Below are 18,747 nucleotides of genomic sequence, written 5' to 3' on the forward strand. Positions count from 1 at the left end.
CAATGTATCCAACAGTATCACAGTATCACACAGTATCACAGATTTCTAGGTTGGAAGAGACCTCAAGATCATCGAGTCCAACCTCCGACCTAACACTAAGTACTCCACTAAACCATATCGCTAAGCTCTACATCTAAAGTTCTTTTAAAGACCTCCAGGGATGGTGACTCCACCACCTCCCTGGGCATCCCGTTCCAATGCTTAATAACCCTTTCGGTAAAGAAGTACTTCCTAACATCCAACCTAAAACTCCCCTGTCGCAACTTTCGCCCATTCCCCCTCGTCCTGTTACCAGGCACGTGGGAGGACAGACCAACCCCCACCTCTCTACAGCCTCCTTTAAGGTAACCGTAGAGAGCGATAAGGTCGCCCCTGAGCGTCCTCTTCTCCAGGCTGAACAAGCCCAGCTCCCTCAGCCGCTCCTCATAAGACTTGTTCTCCAGACCCCTCACCAGCTTGGTCGCCCTTCTCTGGACTCGCTCGAGCACGTCCATGTCCTTCCTGTAGCGAGGGGCCCAAAACTGAACACAGTACTCAAGGTGCAGCCTCACCAGAGCCGAGTACAGGGGCACAATCACTTCCCTAGCCCTGCTGGCCACACTGCTTCTTATACAGGCCAGGATGCTGTTGGCCTTCTTGGCCACCTGGGCACACTGTGTGTGAATATACAACAGTATATTCAGTCTGATTTCTTTGATAATGGTAATGTTCCTGTTTTTAAATGACTGCCTAGTAGTTTGAAAGCTTTTCCAAGAAATGAGTCCAGAAAAACGTGTACAGCTGTAGCCTACCGGTTACACTGTTTTAAAAGAAGATGAGTTTTGCATTCTTCTCCTTTCTCTTTTGATTATTTATAGGTTTTAATTTGATAACACCATAACATAAAATACAATCAAAATGTTAAAAATAATTCAGCCAGAACCACCTTCCTCTTAGCTTATTACTAAAGGCTTTAATTATACTCTCTACTGTGCTTTCTTCTGAACATGACTCTGATTCCTGTGTTCTAAATTCAACAGCAAGGATAAAGGCAAACATCTATCATTATAGTCTTCAGCCTGGCAGCAGGGTACTTTTCTGGGTTTTGGTTGCAAAGCATCTTTCTGAGAAAGGTTTACATCTTGAGTCTTGATAAAGAAAACTTATTAGTAGATCAGTGTAGGAAAGAAAAAAATATGTATTTTTCTTTTCTAGGTATTTAAAATTAAAAAATAATAACAATAACTACTTTAAAAAAGTTGAGCAGGACTGGACCCAGTACTGACCATCACTGAATCACGGAATCATAGAATATCCTGAGTTGGAAGGGACCCACAAGGATCACTGAGTCCAACTCCTGACTCCACACAGAACCACCCAAAAATAAAACCGTCTCTCTGAGAGCATTGTCCAAATGCTTCTTGAACCCCGGCAAGCTTGGTGCTATGACAGCTTCCCTGGGGAGCCTGTTCCAGTGCCCAGCCACCTTCTCAGTGAAGAACCTTTACCTAATATCCAACCTGAACCTCCTGTGATGCAGATTCATGATATTCCCTCGTGTCCTATTGCTGGTCACCAAAGAGAAGACAACAGAGCCTCCTTCTCCTCTCCCCCTTGTGAGGAAGCTGTAGACCTCCAAGTGGCCTCCTCTCAGTCTCACTTTCTTTAGGCTGAACAAACTAAGTGACCTCAGCTTCTCCTCATACTTCTTCCCCTCTAGACCCTTCACCCTAGACCCTTCATAGCCCTTCTCTAAACACTCTCTAACAGTTTTATTTCCTTCTCATATTGTGGCACCCAAAACTGCACACAGTACTTGAGGTGAGGCCACATCAGCGTGAAGCAGAGCAGGAAAATCACTTCTCTTGACCAGCTAGCAATTGATGTACCCCAGGATACAATTGGGCCTTTTGGTTGCCAGGGCACACTTCTGACTCATATTGAACTTGCCATCGACCAGAACTCCCAGATTGCTTTTCTGCTGCTGTCCAGCCTCTCATCCCCCAGTCTGTATGTATAGCCAGGGTTGCCCCTTCCCACGTGCAGAATCTGGCACTTGCTCTTGTTAAACTTCATGCGGTTGGTGATTGCCCAGACCTCTAATCTGTGAAGATCACTCTGCAAGGCATATCTACCCTTGAGGGAATCAATAGCTCCTCCCAATTTAATGTTATCCATTGCACAAAACTATTTCTCCAGTTGTGCCACTGTTGAAGTAATAGCACCATCTTTACAATGCTTTTAATAGGAGTAGAAGAAAAGATAGTTTTTCTGGCAAATTGCTGCAGCATGTCCAGAGTATTACCTACAAGGAGAGAGTAAAATGTATACATATACATGTATTGAAATAGAGTGAGATTTATAATACGATGGTTAACATTCCATGTTGTTCACAATAGTAAGCAGACCTGTCATCATTGCTTTTCTTGGTGTTCTCTCATGTTTAGGGACCAATCTGTGCTGTCCCCTGTCTCCCATCTACTGCGCAGAATACATTGCTGCCTGAAAGGAACCAGAATCTGTCAGAAGAGCCAGGCACCTATAAATTAGGGACTGTGGACGTAAATTTTATTCCTGTGTTCTCAGACTGAAAATAGTCTTAACTATGAGGGAGAAGCCAAATTGTCTTAAATAAATGATTTATTCTATTCCTAGTTAATATACAATAAATAGTTCTATGATGCTGTGCCTTATGACCTCCATAAATTGCAAATAGCATTAGGAGAGTGTAAGCAGCCATGTGAGAAGTAAATTACAATGCGGAGCATAGCTTTTGTGGAAATTAATGTATAATTTTTATTGGCAGCACAATGCCAGTTTAAAATGGTAATTTCATATAAATCTGTGTTATAGGATTCAGATTAAAAATTATTTGAACTACAAATATAAGCAAGTATTAAATAATGATGAAATATGGTTTTCTAGTTCTTATGATCTTGTTCCTTTCATGTTGTTTCATTTTCTGCTTAGTGCATATACTTTTTTTATTATTTTTTCTGTTTAACTTATTTAAAGCAAAGTAAGATTTGAAATTTCTGTACTTTTTTTTTTTTTTTTTTTCACTGAGTCAATAAAACTAATGGGTTCCTAACATTTGTTAAAATGGATTCTATGAAACATATCTGGTATAAAGTTCCTGGAAAATTTGGTTCATGGATTGTATATAGCTGTATGCCCTTTATATATCACTCACTCTGTTCACTTCTGCCTAACCAGAGAAGTCATAGTTAATATAATATTAGCAATATGGCAATTCAGGGCCTCTACTCTGCCATAGTTCCATCTCCTAAAATCAACTGACACTTCCACTTGGTGCAAAGGTTCCCATGCATGCTAAAAAGCTTGCTAGCTTGTAGAATAAAATCTGCTTTATATCTGAGCTTGACTGCAAATCAGAGAGGTACTGAACGATCTCAGTTTCTGTCAGAGATTAATCTGTTAGTCTTGTCAGGCTGTGCTCAATTCACTGGGTCTGCAATGGAGTTCAGCTGAAAACTATTGGAATCTTTTAAATTCTAAACTTACACATCTAGGGAGTGGTTTGATTACCTTTTCTTTCTAAAAAGATTACAGTCACAGGTCCCACATTGCTGGAAAATGGCTAAATCTACAGACTACAAAAATTGGTGTTCAGTTATTTGCTATCTTCTCTCTGAAGTGTGGATTGTGGGGAACGAAATGTAAGAAGCATGCAGTAAAAGGGAAAATAATAGGAAATAGGTTGGTGATCTGTCTCTGATGGGGGGATATCTGCCTTTTTATTTAAGTCACTGGGCAAAAAAAGAAATTTGAGAGCATGGTTTTGTCCATCATGCTAGTTTTTACATATATTTATGTATATTACAAATCCAGCACATTTTCAATAGTTTGCTTTAAATTATTATTATTATTATTATTATTATTAATTGTTTAAGCATATTTTTATGAATTGTCATTGCACCTCCCATCTCCTCATCAACAGCTCTGCATGTATTCATGAGCATACTCCCACATTTCTCAGTTTGTATTATGCTAGAGATCATATCTAGTTGGGAAACAGGAAGTTATCACTATGGTTAACTTCAGAATTTTCATCCATTATATTTCTTTCCAGACTTAAATTTCTTTTTCCCTTTCTTAATACTTTCATTATTATTATTGTTACAATGATTATTTGAAAAAAAAATATAATTTAGAATGCTATATTTTATAAATCTAAATTGTCAGATTTTAGCCTAATCAAGTTTACAATTCTTTAGTTCTTCTCAGAGGTTTTAAGTTTTAAGAACAAAACTAATTTTTGAAGGGAACTTAAACAAATCTGAAAAAAAAATAAGGTGCTGGAAAATTTTACAGCCAAAATATTTCAACATACAAGTCAAACTTTTACTTAGAAATAATTTTACAGATCCATATTATTAAATCTCCTGCTGTCTTGAATAATCAACTTTAATTTTACTAATGACAATTTTGGCATATGAGTAGCAAAAAAAGAAAACTCCATTTGCAGTGCATATTTGCCATGTAGTGAAACTCTTAATATTTGAATTCCATGTAACAATTCTGAAATGTAAATATAAAAATAATTATTTAGTTAGTTATTTCTGAGGGAATGTGACATTTCTGCTAATATGAATGATTTTCATTGAAAACAGATACTAAGTAATATGATCAATAATGCTGACATAAGAAAAGTGTAGATGTTAGTTTTATTAGGATTGGATTCTTGGAGATCCAGGGAGAAGAAAATATATTTATTTGAGATGGAAAAAACATAGTTCAGTAACACAAAACTGTGGTCAAAAGAATTTAAAACTATGGAATATAGTAGCTGAAAAGGAAAGTTACAGAACAAAATGATTTGATGTGTAATGTGACATTTCTGATGTGCACAACTAGTACAAAGTAATACAAATTTACCTTGGAAGACATAATTCATTGTAAGCACATAGAAGTTCCATAAATGAGAACATGTACATCAGAGTGTCATTCAACTGTGAAATGATGTTTATTTTTGGAGGAATGAAGAAAAGGGGAGAACACAAAAAGATAGCAGCTTGCTTGAAGGGGTGTAAAGAAAGTTTATTGGAGGAAAAAAAAATAAAATTAAATAAAGCCCTAGGGTAATGTAAAAAGGAATAATAAAATATCATAAAATCATGGAATGGTTGAGGCTGGAAGGGAAGGGACCTTAAAGATCATCTAGTTCCAACCCCCCTGCCATGGGCAGGGACACCTCCCACTAGACCAGGTTGCTCACAGCACCCATCCAACCTGGCCTTGAATACTTCCAGGAATAGGGCATCCACAGTTTCTCTGGACAACCTATGCCAGTGCCTCATAGTTAAGGATTTCTTCCAAATATCTAATGTAAATCTACGCTTTTTCAGTTTAAAGCTGTTTCCCCTTGTCCTACTGCAAGTGTCGCACTAGTAGTGTCCTGCTAAACTCCCTGACAAAAAGTCTCTCTCCTGCTTTCTTGCAGGCCCCCTTTAGGTACTGGAAGACTGCTATAAGGTTTCCCCAGAGACTTCTTTTCTTCAGGATGAAAAACCCCAACTCTCTCAGCCTGTCTTCATAGAAGAAGTGTGCCAGCCCTCTGATCATCCTTGTGGCCCTCCTCTGGACTTGCTCTAACAGGTCCATATCCTTCTTATGTTGGAGGCCTGAGAGCTGAATGCTGTACTCTAGATGAGGTCTCACAAGATGTTTTGGTTTTCCTTGAGGTCTCTGTTTAACAAAAATAATTGGTATGCATCTCTTCTGAATCAAAGCTGTGTAGAATTCTGCAACCGTTCTTAAGCATAGTCTTTAAAGATCAAATTCAGTGGCACATGCTTATTCGCAAACTCTTCATCCCCTTATGGATATGTGTGGACTACATTATGTTATTATTAAAAGTTCTACTTCTGACTTAATACTCTTTTTCAGCCTAGATGGAAGATATGACAGTGTTCCCTTCAGATCATTTCTTCTTTTATCCTGTAAGAGAGAATAGCAAACATCTCTTTATGCAAAGAGTTGGACAACTTTTACAATACGCAAAATATCTGCATTTTATACCTGAACTATGTTCGGTTTGCAATAAAGCAAGTGGTAGTGGTCATCAGTTTGTCAATTCCTTTGACTAAATTCTTCATTACATAACATGAAAAAAGATGTGAATCGTAAACTATGCTAATTTTGATGCATCTTTCAGTGTGAAGGGGTCCCTTTGAGCTGGATGGTGCTAAGGATTATTTTACATGTAAATATCTTGAATAGATTTGGAAATCTAATTTTGATCACTCACCTTGTCTTGTTTATTTGGCTGCTAGGTTGATTGCTTGAATTAATTTTTCTGATTACACAGCTGATAAGTGTGCACATAAGTGTGTTTTGCAAATCAGCACTTGGACCTTAAGAAATTTCACAGATTTTTATTTCCCTGTTATGAATAAAAAATACCCACCCATGTAATATTGTTTGCAAGTTGCTGAGTGATGGATTATATTGTCTTAATTTTCTTACAAAACAATGTAATTGAAACAGCCTTTACTTAATTATGGCATTGGCATAGTCAGACTTCTTCTAAAAAAATGTTTAGACATAAATATAAACATTTTTAAGAACTATTTTTATTTAACAACACTGAGATAATTTGCATGTTATATTTAAAGAATGAAAACACTTTTCTGTTATGTGTATGATGACACTATTTTCATCCTTTTAAGTAGGTGAAGGATGAATCTGAAGAAGCAAAAATTTAGGTAAAAATAGTAGTGAAAATCTCCAGGAGTAAATTTTTTAACAATATTTTGGATGCATAAAAGTGCATTTTATGTGGCCAGTGAGCAGTTAAAATGTCTCATTCCATATGTTTCAGCAGAAAGAAGAAAGAACATCTACAGTGACTTGTTGATTTTATATGAAAGAAAAACCAGCAGTAATTCCTCCTCTGGGACATAAGAATGCAGAAGAATTATAAGAAAGTCACAGATAAATCTACTGGATATATTTGGCTGGAGAGCAGGCCCGTATTTAATGAGTTCAATGAAAGCATGGAGTTTGCCTTAGTGATAGAGGACAATGTTATAAACAGAAATATTTTCAAACATCATAACTGTTTTGAAGTCTAAAACTATATTATGTTACGACGTTATACAGGCAATGAACACACATAAAAAATATGTAATATAGAATGTACCTGATGTCCTTCAATACTATGTGATGTCTCCACATACTTTCAAGCAACAGATATTCCTTCTTCCTTGACCCATTTCCTTAATTAAATTTTATATATATTTTAACTATAATGGTGCAAATAAATAATGATAGTTCTAATTTTAAAATGTGTCTAATAGTTTTCTGTGTAGCTTACTTTGCAATAATATATTCTTACATTCTTTCTCAGTGATAATGATGTACTCCCATTTTGAACACCTGCTATATAATTCATTTTGCCTGCAAATCCTATCTTATCTTGAATCTGAATATTGATGGATTTGGCTTCAGGAAGTCTCTTGTTAAAATTTCAATAGTATGTTAAGGGAGATAATCTGCATCCATTTACTTGTTAATAAAGATTATAATTTCCTGCTAAGTAAACATTTACAGCTGGAAAGATCAAGGGGCTTGTAAAATCATGTCTGAAGAGAGCTGTCTTGCCATCAATGCAAAATCATTCAAGGATTAGTTGGGTGAAAGTCAAATGGGAAAGAATAAGTCCATATCCTTCATAAAGATCCATATGCTTTAAACTCCATTTTGCGTAATAGCAGCTACAATTTGCATTGTGCAGTGTGACATATCCCTATGACATAGGCTGTCCCTGAAGCCTCCTTGTCTATATGCAGGTTGCACAAACTGCAATAGTACATTCTTACATCGTTCTGTTGCAAAATTCAGAACAATACTTCCAGTATTTTTCTTCTGTACACTTTTGCTTAATGAATTTCAATAAATTTGTAAGATCCAAAGTGTCTTAAAGCAGTGAACTTGTTATTATTCATAAACATAATAACAGTGTAAGTTTATTGCATAGTGAATAGACTTCACTGACAGTATTGAATAGACCTCCATTAACAATGATGCTCGTTTAGATATCTAGCTCACAAAAAGACACCTGCATTTAGCCTCTTTGAGGCATCCATGATTAGGAATCATAACTTTTTAGAGTGATCAGTTCAATTCATCTACTAAAATGTAGACATCTAATAGAATTTAAGGTATCAAAATGTATACAAGATTAATACATTAATACATAATGCATACAGGAGCCAAGCATATTTACCCATAAACCTATCTTCTGTGACCCCTGTCTTTCTGGAGCAGCACATGGCAGTCACACACAAAAATCTGTTGTCTCAATAGTCTAGTCTAGTCTAGTCTAGTCTAGTATGGATGTCCATGTTTTGGCAACAGAACTAAGCTACAAATTTAGGTAAGCAGAAACAAAAGACTTTTTTTTTTTTTTTTTTTTTCTCCTACAAGGGTATTCGAACTTAAGAATGCCTCTTCTGCATAACAGAAAATACGGAGAGGTGACTGTCTGGAAGATAGGTATATATTGATAGATGAATAAAAGGCAGATAACCAGATTAAAAGTTGGGCTCTGATCAGATTGCTTAGGTGGTAGATTATTCTTTGGATCTTTTTTGAACAGTTCCAAAGCATTTCCTCCAAAACAAATTCTTTCTTATAAGGCAATAATCTTAAAAACTATGCATAGTCATCAGTTCCTCCCTCTGTTTTATGTAACAAAATAGAAACAGATAGCAGATCAAAAATAAAGATAAGGGTAAACAATTCTGTATGTCACCACTGATTCAGAATGATGAAAACAACAACAAAGAACCGTTTTTATCTAAAATAATTATTTTTTTTCTTTATTATTTTTATGTCAAAGAACACATATCATTTTATGCATGCATGCTAACATTTTGAAATTTATTTGTCAGGGTATCCTTCAGAATCCTCATTCGTTTTTCACAGAGATTCTGGCAGCTGATGTGATGTATGTTATTGGCAAGACTGACAGCATTTTTCAAATAATTAACATTTACTTGAAAATAACTAATGAGGTGTTTAAAACTGACAAATTTTACCCATTCTCCCAAAGACACAGATGTGTCCTTGGAAAATATCAGGAATCTGTGAATGACAGCAGGGAAAGAAGGACTTCTTTATTCACAGTTGGTTTTGCTCTTTCTGACACAGAACAAATTCAAGTACCACAGTTTTTAGCAGTTAGCGCTTTCTCATTATTTAACTTTTCTGTAGTTTTTCACTTAGTGGGGAACAAGAGACAACATGATGCTGAAGGAACAAAATGCTACAGATAGAACCTATGTCCTCAATTTCAAGAAAATCCAGTAAAAGAGAAAGGAAGAGAAAAAAAGGTACAGCAATCTGATGATGAATCAGTGACAAAAAAAAAAACCAGGGAGTATCTTAAGGAATAATGCTTGAAACAAAAAGATAGAATAGCTGTGTGAAACGAACAACATCAAAATATATGCTATGAGTAGGTCAGCAAGGTGTCAAGTAGAGTTTTACTGGAGTATGCACATGGATAAGAAGCCTGATAAATGCACTGGTATGTGTGGAGAATGGAAGAAACAGGGAGGTGAAATAGGAAGGGAATGACTGAGAGAAAAATACGTACTAAAAAAAAAAAAAAAAAAAAAGCAATATGGGTCATCTCAGGGGAAAAAATAATAATAATAATAAAAATGCTATGTAAACATGTAATATTGGAAGAGCAACTGCAGACCACATAGGATACCTCACACTCACTCATCCAACACATGGCACCTACATTTTTAGTCAGCTAGATCCTGCTTAAGATATTCCCTGTTTAATTTTTAGGGTGAACAAACAGCTCTCCAGATTCCAGTCTTATGTATGCATAAGTGACTAATGACATTGAAATGCCTTAGCAAATCTGACCTGGATTTCAGATGCTGCTGCAGACATCCATGAATCCAAATCATATCTGCCAGAGATGAACTGAGGTCTCATATGGACTAAGAAATTTCAAATGTCATTAAGGCCTATATTTAGGAAACAGACTCCCAGAACTCTACAGATGACAGTAGGAACTCAGACCCTTAATTCTCAAGAATCTTTAATCAGACATTTAAAATTAAGTTCAGACTGTGGAGACTGTGGGTCAGAACCTCACTTTTAATTATATATGAGATTAACACTATTCCAGATTCTGATTCTAGGCATTTTTTATGTCTCTAATTGCCAAAAGTAGAGCTGTTAGTGAAATCAACTTTTTTTTTTTTTTTTCTGTAAATTGAACAGTTAAATTAAAGTTTTGTTTTGTTTTGTTTTTATTTTTTTTAGGAAAAAAATAAAAATAGAAAAATAAGGACATATGTCTCAAATTAAATTCTGAAATAGAATAGAGGATAGAGAAATATCTCTGTGCTTTTGTTCCTCGTATATGCAGTGGACAGAATGATGCATACTTATCTTTGCAGTGGAGAGAATGATGCATACTTATCTTATAAGGATGTCATTAATGTGCATTCATTAGTTTTTAATATAATGCTGTGTATTATAGCGACGGGAGCCAAGGAAAAATTCTAGTACTCTGAATCTTCTTTGAATACTGTGTCATAAGTAAGGTATATGTTTAACAAGGAAGAGAAAGAAAGGAAAATGCTGCATAGTTGCTTGCCAAGTTTGCATGGCCTGTTCTATGTACTCAGTGATGCCAGCAACCTCTGGAAAAATCATATGAGAAAAATCAATTACAGATCATACATACATGGAAGAACAAAATTAAGGCTACAGACAGAACCTTTATTGTGGATTTTCTACCTTTTGTGAGTAGTTGACTTCCTAACCCATATGAACAGTCCTTTAACCTAATTTCTGTAAGTCTATAATATTACTTAACTCAAACTGGGCAGCTAATGCATCTTACAAAAAAAAAAAAAAGTGATTGAATGAAGTGTTCTTTAGAAACCCACTGCTATATGGAGTAATTCTGGTTGTGTCACAACCCACTCTCTTTCCTGTATTATTTTAAATTGTTTAATGCACAAAAATTGCTGAAATTGGTCTTTTCAGATTTTCTTTTGGCACTAATGTACTGAAAGGCATCGTTTGAAGTTCATATTTATAGCAAAGTTACCTGCTCTTAGTGGTACTGTTCTAAAGCTCTGTTAGAAATCTGGAGCTCTTGGTACATTTTTCAGCTCAGCAGACAAGTCCCTTTTATGCACTGAACTTCTTAATGTTGCAGAACACCTTCTGACAGCAACGTTTTTTTGTACAGCTGCCCTTGTCTCTTTCCTCTCATTTACACCGACTCTAAAAATTTTTCAATCCTGCAGGCACAATTTAAAAGTTGAATAAAAAGCCAATATGTAATTCTTTCAGTCAACTATAAATGCAATGACCTAAAGGCTGCCTGGTTCATTGAAAATCACTGTCTGGGTTTTCTAATTTTTTATTTATTTTTCTTAATTCTGATGTAAAGGTGATGTCCAGAGCTAGTCAGTCAAGGATGACTGCCTTGACTGTCTGCCTATGTCTTATGAACTGTGTAAAAATCACACTGGAAGCATGATTCTTTTATCTTGAGAAGGAAGTATGACAGTACAGATGTATTCACTGTCAGGTAATTCATTGCCTTTGACTAAGAACACCACCTACAAAAACCCAAGAGAAACAGAAAATAGATCCAAATGCAAATCTACAGCTTTTAAGAAGCACTATGATGCAATATTTTTTCCTCCTCCTAAAGGTAAAATAATAGATAAATCAGTCTCAGAATTATATAAAAAAATGGTGTAATGATGTAGTATTCCCAGGACACAATTTTAGAGTAAGCACCAGTGTTACTGTAGCAGCATGACAATAGATGGAAAGATGTGGTAAAAATCACTAGTCATACACTGTTTTTGGAAATCATATAAATGGAATTCATGCAAAATATTTGTTAAAACCATTATAAATTAACTGTTAACCAGACAAGATTAAAAAAAGACAGAACATAGGCAAGTCAAAGTCTCATGATGACAATACTCATGAAAAATGATGCTAGATTTTAGAAGTCACTATTTAAAAATAAAAATTTTGTGGACCCCAGATCAGAAGTCTTAAGTGGTTCTTATTAGAAAAGTTTACCTCTCATTTATACTAACTTTTTCACTTCTGTAAATAAACAGATGAATGAGGAACAGAGCATGAATTTTAATATTGGTATATATGATTCCTCCTCTCTTACTGTGTATATTCCTCAGCTATGTTTGTGTATATATTCCAGTATTCTGACAGAGATGATTTAACTGTAAATATTTACACAATCATTACATTTACAAGCTTCACTGGGGACTGAGAAGCTAGTTGGCTGAATGTTGCACTAACTTAAAAATGCAACACTATATCCAAAGGTCATACACTAAAAATTTCAGATAGGAAAAGGTCTAAAATTTGGGGCACAATAGCTGGTAATTAGTTCATTTATTAATTAAATATGATAGTGAATGTTTGTTCTGAGTGTTTTTCTGTTTGTAGTGAGAACTAGAAGAAAGGGTTTTGAAAAATAATAATAAAGGTATAAACCAGCATGGATTTAATCCTAAACCTACTATTATACAAACAAAATGAAAACCACTAACTTGTGTTTTGGAACAAGTGCTGGCTAACATAGACACTAACGTGATTAGAATGAACAGGGCTATTATCAATATCAGGTAATATTCCATTGATTAAATGTATTGAAAACTGTTAGAATTAGGACCAATGCACTTTTTTTTTCTTTTTTTTTTTTTTTTAATGGGCATAATTATGCTATACATCTTAACCATTTCAAAATGATTTTGGAAGAAATCTCATTAATAAACAGATAAATAAAATCAATGTTCTGATTTGTTTTTAACGGTTTACATGATGAAAATGTTTCCCATTCTTGTTGTTATTGAAAACTTTGGATACATTTCAATTTTCCTCAAAAAAAAAAAAAAGTCTTCTGATTCATGTACCCTGACCTTTTCATGTCACCATTGTCTTCAAACGTAATGAAGAAAATATACTTTAGTAGCTGCTTATCATTACTAGCAAAGAGTAGGTACTAGTGAAAAATGACTATAGACAATGGAAACGAGTTTCCTTACATTCTTTACCGTCACTAGTGAAAGAAATATACCACTAAAAAACAATTCATACAGAATTATAATTTAGTGGTTCTACACCCCTATTTTTTGCATGTTGTTTCTCCTAACTCAGGGTCCTCAATGAATATGTTGGAGACTGAAGACTTTAGGATGAAGTTAGCATCTGTTAGCACATTCTGTGAATTTAAACAGTGCATCATTAAAACTGAGGCAGAAAGGGAATGGAACAGGAAGGCGTAGAAAAAGAAATCCATTTTTGTGATCAAGATAGAATTTTTTGCATCAGTGGTACAAACTCAGGAGGTTTAGTGTCTTTTAAATGACTTTTTTTTATCTTATAATTTCTGCACTGTACATTTCTGCACAACTTATCAATGCTGTAAATACAGATTATTAAAAGCCAACACCAATGTATTAATAAGAACACAAAGCTGCTACGTTGTGGTGGAACAATTCAAATGACAAATCAAATAAGTACTTTGCTTTCAAGCAAGCTTGAAATATGAGTATGAAGCTTGCTTTCAACATGTGCATTTCTTCCATTGCAAATTAAGTCATTGTGTGAGTTCTGAGAAACAGTGTTCTCTATACTTTATTCAAGCATCTTTCATTTGGAACTTTGTAGGAGGTTTCTTTCTTAATAGACAAAACACTATTTACTGGGGACATTATTTATTTCTTTGTCTTTTCCAGTCTACATTTCAGGAAATATAAAACTATTTAACCAACATGGTGAGATGAAACCAGTCTGAAATTAAAGATCTTCATGCAAAGAAATTTACCTAATTTTCATTCTAGTCAGTTAAAGCAGTTTTAATAAGATTAAATTTAAAGAGCTAGATAAATATACTCTGTGCTGTAACCCACACTCCTAGCCTTGTGATCGCTGAAACCAAAACCTCTCTTATCGTGAACCATTTTTCTCTCTTCTTGTCTTCTAGTTTCTGATGTAACTTAGGCATGATAAGAAACTGCATGTGGATTTATGCCTATCATGAAATTTAGAAATTGTCAGGGTGAGTACCTGGACTCACAAGCTGGGAAAAGCTCTTTAATGTAACATTTCAAATGTAAAGGAAATCTTTCTATTCAACAAATACCTTGTCTATATCAAAATTCTGATAAATAAAAATGTTCTGGTATCCTGAAAACAACAGATGTCACTACTGTGGACTATATAGGAAAGATACCATTCAGAACCTTGAAGGAGACAATGTTATTTGAGTTCACCAATAGATAAGTTACACTGAAAATACATTCACCCCTTCCCAGCAAATTGCAATTAAAACTAATGTTAGAGACAATCCATATTGAGATTGTGAAAGAATATCCCTGATGCCACAAAAATACAAGTCAAAGGAAGTCTTAAAATGGATTTCAATAGAATCTAAAATAGTTTTGCACTTTTATTTTTGAAAATATCTTTTTATGACAGATAATTGACAGTGTCATAATTATTTTTTTACTTAAGTTTAATTACAATGAAGTGCTTCTCATCATAATATGATAAGCCTATATTTCTTTCTGATTTACTGTCTTACTATTAAATACTTCCAGGTTTATAGTCAAGCTGTTCAAGTTTTAGCTGTGTGAATAATGATAATAATTAAAAACATCCACACACACACACACACATACAAAAATGCTTTATTTTAGAGCTGATTTTGAAGTGTCCAATAAAATCACCATAAAAATAATTAAACAAATGTTTGTGACATTATGAACTTAAATGAGACACCCAATATAACAACAGTAGTAACTTCTAAATTGGGCCGAATGACACATTCATTTCTTAATTGTTCATTCATCTCACAATGTTACAGAAACCTTTGTGTTTCTCTTTAGCCTGAGAATTAAATGAATCATAGGTTTTTCCATGTAAGATTTCAGGTTTTTACACAATGCAGTTATATATAAGTATTTATTTTAGAGAAGAAAAAAAAAAAAGAGAGAGAGAGAGAGAGAGAAAGAAAAGAAAATATAAAATCCTTATGAGAATTTGGCTCAAGGAGGTGCTATTTTGTGGAAGACTGTGATCTTTCCTTATGAACATTAAATAAAGGTAATCCAAAAAAGTTATCTTGTCTGTTACCTGTCTTCTGCAGCTTAACCTAGTGTTGGTCAGACCTGAGTTTTCAGTAGCTGTCATATCTGTGTAAAGTGCAATGGAAGGAAAAGAAAAATCTCCTGGGAAGATGCAATTACTGAAAACAAACAAACAAACAAACAAACAAAAAATGTTAAAAAAGTAGTAATAAAGTTAGGCATTGTCAAAAATATGACTACTGTTCATAAGAAGAAATAAATGACAGAAATAATAGGAAGCCTAACACTTAGCAACAATGTTGAAAGCTACAATAACTCCTTAGAAGAGTAGATAAATAGGAAGATGCTGACCTTTGAGTGATTCTGCACTGACTCTTTAATAACAAACTTTGCTATGGATGTTCCTGGAAGGTCAAAATTTCAATATTTCATAATGCTGAACATTAGTAGGAGTGCAGGTCTAAATCTTCCAAGGTGTAAAGTGAGGCAATAATGACCTTTAAGTTCCTTCCTCCTCTACGCAGTGCCACCTTTTAAGAGTCCTCAAAGCCATTCTGGTGCCTTATGAAACAGCTCACAGGAACACATAATATGGGATAAGGAACAAATCAAAGCTGAGAGAAATGCTGAAGAGGGAGAAAATCAGAAGAGGGAGAATAAGAAAAGGGTGGGCTTCTGCGCTTAAAAAAGCACAGATTAGTTGGCAGAAGTAGGATGTTTTTTTGGCCATGGCAAGGAGTGTGCAGAGACAGCATCACAGACTATGTCCACATTCCTAAAGAAACTTATATCAAGTGGCTATTCTTGGACACTAGGCCAGGTTTTTCAGAGTGAATTGGCCAGACTGGGTATCGTTCTGTTGAGGTCTTCTCTGAGATTTCCCTTTTTTTTTTTTTTTTTTTTTTCCATTCAAAGAGCTGAGCTTAAAATTCTATGAGAATCATGTCTCAGTTTAACAGACTAGTGATTTTACAGTATGATGCCAAAGCTAAGCATTGCATGCCACAGTGATTGACATTACAATGTGTCAGTGATGTTCAGTGGTCCAAAGTCTGACAGTGCAGTGTTGGAGGCTTGTGAAAGCCAAAGGCAGTCAAGGTATGCTGTTTATAGTGTTTGCAAAATCTGTTCCAGATCACGTAGCTTTAAGACATCCAAAACCTGCCTGGATGCCATCCTGCGCAATGTGCTCTAGGTGATCCTACTTGGCAGTGGGGTAGGACTAGATGATCTTCAGAGGTCCTTCCAACCTCAGCCATTCTGTGATTCTGTGAAAAAGTTCTTCACTGAGAGGATGGTCACACGTTGTAACAGGCTCCCCAGGGAAGCGGTCAAGGCATCAAGCCTACTGGAGTTCAAGAAGCGTTTGGACAATGCTCTCAGACACATGCTCTGATTTTTGGGTAGTCCTCTGGGGACACAGGAATTTGACTTGATGATCATTGAGAGTCCCTTCCAACTCGGGATATTCTGTGATTCTATATTGTTTTCCTTTTGAAGTCTAGTTTGTGAGGTATGGTGAGTTTAAACAGAGAGATCTGAGGAAAGAAATCTCTTAGAAGAAGAGGTCCTTCAAGAAAATTTATCTGTGAATCACTGAGTAATTTAACAGCACACCCAACCTACAGAAAGGCAATACTAGATGTATTTCACTGTTCAGTATTTCATCCTTGAGGAAAACAAAACAAGGAAACAAACAAAAAAAGTGGTACAAAACAATAACAACAAAAGACAAAAAATAAACCAAAATAAATACAAAAGAACATAATAAGAAGAAAAATCCTGGGAAAAAAAAAGAAAAAGAAAGAAAAAAAAAAAAAGAAAATATCTTGGTCATCTTTCAATCAGGATTCAGATTTTTTTTTTTTTTAACAAAAGGAAAATCTTTCTCAAAAATAAACCCTCACAAATGCAACTACCCATGTCAGGGGAACTTAAACTTCTTAAGCAATATATCCATCATTGCTACATTTTCATTAAAATGCAGAGAGTCTTGGGAGAGAAGTTAGCTCCCAAGACTAGACTAACATGGTGATAACTACAAGGAAAATCTATTTCATTCAGTAAGTCGGACAAAATAACTTTTCCATTTTTCATCAAAGATCTACAGCCTATTCGCCAGCGCAAGAAGGTATTTGAATTTCTATTATCTTCACTAAGCATAGTCGATGAAATAGCTTATATTAGAAGGTCAATTTTGGGTTCAAAGTGTTTACTTTAATTTTCAGTGAGTTTATCAAGCTTCATTTATGTCTGAGACCAACCACAAAGACAGAAGATCACAATATCACAATACCTGTATAAAGATCCAAACCACCTAAGGAAACCTGAGAGTTTTTGAGAAGACAGAGTTTTGAGTTGTAGGGTCTTACTGTGGAACAAATTTTCAAAGAACTGCAGCTGAATTCATAAACAAAGAAAAGCTCAAGATGTTAGTGTTCTTTAACACAAACATTCTTAAGTCCATTGATCAAAAATTCCTATTTCAGGAAAAAAAAAACCAAATCTATTAAAAAAAATAAAATGATGTGCTCCATGTAGTCTAAACCTTCTGAATTTTGGTTTTATATGGGCATTATTAAGTAGCATGATGATAGTTAAATAACCTAAAACCTGATAGCAGTAGACTACCAATATAAGAATTAGTTCAGAAAATTACATAAACAGGCAAATAAACAAGACCCAAACAAAAATATTCAATTTTACAGTACTTTGAGACTGTAAAAAAATATTTTAATTTACTAGCATCAACTTAACACATAGTGTTATCTTCTGAACCAAATACAATTATAATGAATGACTACATCAACTTCTATGTCTTTGGAAGAGGAGGATGGACACAATATTTTTGTCTTGCATCACTATACAGTATTAGTCCTCAGGAGGCATTTGAAACCTCTGGAAACAAAATATTTTAGTTGAAACCTTTATTTTAGTTGTTAGAATACATGCTGCACATCGTTTACTGATGGGACTCAGTAGGTCATGTTGATGGTTGGACTTTATGATCTTGAAGGTCTTTTCCAACCTATAGAATCATAGAATCATTAAGTTTGAAAAAGACCTCCAAGATCATCGGGTCCAACCATCTCCCTACCACCAATATCACCCACTAAACCACGTCCCTAAGTATCATATTCAGCCTTTCCTTAAACACCCCCAGGGACAGTGACACTTCCCTGGGCAACCCGTTCCAATGCCTAACTAGTCTTTCTGAGAAGAAATGTCTCCTAATTTCCAACCTGAATCTTCACTGGGTCAACCTGAGGCCATTCCTTCTTGTCTTCTTGCTAGTTATCTGTGAGAAGAGGTCGATCCCTAGCTCCCCACAGCCTCCTTTCAGGCAGATGTAGAGAGCAATAATGTCTCCCCTGAGCCTCCTCTTCTCCAGACTAAACAAACCCAGCTCCCTCAGCCACTCCACAGAAGAATTATGTTCCAGACTCTTCAGCAGCTTCATAGCCCTTTTCAGGACATGTTCCAGGGCCTCAATGTCTTTCTTGTAGCGAGGGGCCCAAAACTGAATACAGTACTCAAGGTATAGCCTCACCAGAGCAGAGTATAGGGGAACGATCACCTCCCTGATCCTGCTGGCTACACTATTCCTGATACAAGCCAGGATGCC

At 35.2% G+C, this 18,747-nt stretch overlaps 1 long non-coding RNA gene across 2 annotated transcripts; it reads left to right on the forward strand.

The window, feature by feature from the left end:
* The first annotated feature begins 455 nt into the window (after window positions 1–455).
* LOC308194441 lies at window positions 456–16,947 on the forward strand. Of its 2 annotated transcripts, none has more exons than XR_013950526.1 (2): window positions 456–3,699; window positions 5,444–16,947. It is a non-coding gene; the product is annotated as an uncharacterized lncRNA (long non-coding RNA). The 2 variants fall into 2 exon arrangements; XR_013950527.1 differs by having other exon boundaries at window positions 456–3,659.
* Window positions 16,948–18,747: the final 1,800 nt, after the last annotated feature.

This window comes from Anser brachyrhynchus (assembly GCF_964034855.1).
Source record: "Anser brachyrhynchus genome assembly, chromosome: 1".
In the NCBI taxonomy this organism is placed as follows: Eukaryota; Metazoa; Chordata; class Aves; order Anseriformes; family Anatidae; genus Anser; species Anser brachyrhynchus.